General features: G+C 39.9%; 1 pseudogene; it reads left to right on the forward strand.

The window, feature by feature from the left end:
* The first annotated feature begins 1,379 nt into the window (after window positions 1–1,379).
* On the forward strand, window positions 1,380–2,284 carry LOC129494333 (olfactory receptor 5B2-like; annotated as a pseudogene).

Here is a 2,284-nt window from a genome sequence, read left to right on the forward strand (position 1 = left end):
ATGAGAAGAAGAATGAGTTGCAGATGGACATTCTTTGAATCATACTAAAATGTGGATTTTAAGAAAGAAATTAAGTAAAAGAATGGCTCCTTTGCAATGGCTAGAATAGCCACTCAGGCTGGCAGAGGACAGATAGACTGAGGACCAGTGAAAGGGACCAAATAATCAGTGGACCAAGTGTGTGAGAACAAGGAAATCAAAGAGAGGCTACAAGACTTCAGACCTCAACCCCCCTGAATCCCTGCATGTCACCATCCACTCTTCTCAACAAACATAAAGACTATCATTCCATCCTAAAAATAATGCTACAGCTAACCTGTATCAGGCCATGCTAAACACCCAGCATTTTGCTCACTGTTTACTATGCATTATCTCTTTATTTCCCCCCAACAATACTTGAGGTAGATCTCATGACAATCTTCATTCTGCATATGGAAAAAATCAGGTCCGGGTACTGAGGTTGGAACAATGATCCTTGGGTAGTCAATGATAAAGCTGATGTACACCTCTTGCTAGAGCCCAAGCTCTACACCAGACACTGTACCTTGCTCTCTGAATCACCTCTGCTGGTTGTATATGCCCCTACTGCCGCAGTTACCCCCATACATCCACTCTGCTTATATGCCTCAGTTACTTAAGTATAAAGCCCCAAACACTGAGTTTGGGACAAGGGAGACAATGAGTAATTGCAAAATGAGTCAAATTCAATGTTTTAAAAATTAAAACCAGTGGACTAAAGAACCAATCTTTGGGTATAAAACTTAGCTTTGGCAGTAATAATTCTTATAAATTAGATATATTTTTCAGCTTCTGTGCTTCATAACTTAAATGAAGGTAATTACTAGTCAATATCGTGAGGTCATTGAGAAAAATAAATAAATACACACTTAGTGTCTAGAGCAATTCCTGGCACATGAGCAACACAGAAGTGTCAATATTTACAAGCTCATGTTACTGAAATGACTGATATATTTGATTCCAGACCTGCCATCTTGATCAAGACATTCCTTTTTCCACATCTCAGCTTACAAATTTACAAAATTTAGAAGGAGATGATCCACAAAGATCCTTTAGTTTCAGCAATGTGTAACTATATAGATAATTCTTGCATTAAATTTTGTTGTCTAGCTCATATTAGATGCTTAAGTAATTTTGAAGAATCACTACTATAATGACAAAATGCACATCTATCCTCTTTCTTTCTTCTTCTCTTCCTCCTCCTCCTCCTTCTTCTTCCTCCTTCTTCTTTCTTCTTCTTCTTCTTTCTCTCTCTCTCCAGGTATCTATTTCAATTGGGCTTAAATTGCCTTTTTGTTTTTGACTCTGTTCCTTTATTTCTCATTCCTATAGGGCTTTCTGTGTGATTCCCAAAAACACTTATGGAAAACAACACAGAAGTGACACAGTTCATCCTGCTGGGACTAACCAATGTCCCAGAGCTGCGGATTCCCCTCTCTGTCATGTTCACCCTCATTTACCTCATCAATGTGGTTGGGAATGATGGTGCTGATTCTCTTGGACTCCATGCTGTCATATACTTTTTCCTCAGTAACCTGTCTCTGATGGACTTTGGTTACTATACAGCTGTCACTCCCAAGGTCATGGCTGTATTACTTAAAGGAGACAAGGTCATCTCCTAAAATTCATGTCCTGCTCAGATGTTCTTTTTTGTAGCCCTTGTCACTGTGGAAAAATCTACTTTTGGTCTATGACTGCCACACAGCTGTGTGTAAACTCCTACATTACACCACCATAATGACTGCCAGTGTGTGTGCACATGTTGCCATACATTCCTACTTTTGTGGTTTCCTAAATGCCCCCATTCACATTCGGGACATGGTCAGTCTCTTTTTCTGCATGTCCAATCTAGTCCACCACTTTTTCTGTGACGTTCCAGCAGTCACAGCTCTCTCTTATTCTGATAGACATGTCAGTGATCTGGTTCTTGTTGTTGTCACTAGTTTCAATATTATTTTTGCTCTCCTCATTATGTAGTTTCCTATCTGTTCATATTTACCACTATCCTGAAGATGCCTTCAGCTGAAAGATATCGGAAGACATTGTCTACCTGCACTTCCCACATCACTGCAGTGTCCATCTTCTATGGGACAGTCATTTTCATGTACTTATAGCCCAGCTCCAGCATTCCATAGACTCATAGAAAATGGCATCCATGTTCTACACCATGCTCATCCTCATGCTGAACACCCTGGTACATAGCCTAAGGAACAAGGAGGTGAAAATGCACTCAAGAAGGGAATTGAGAAGGCAAAGTTGTCTCTAG

This window comes from Nyctereutes procyonoides, unplaced genomic scaffold, assembly GCF_905146905.1.
Source record: "Nyctereutes procyonoides isolate TBG_1078 unplaced genomic scaffold, NYPRO_anot_genome, whole genome shotgun sequence".
Taxonomy (NCBI): Eukaryota; Metazoa; Chordata; class Mammalia; order Carnivora; family Canidae; genus Nyctereutes; species Nyctereutes procyonoides.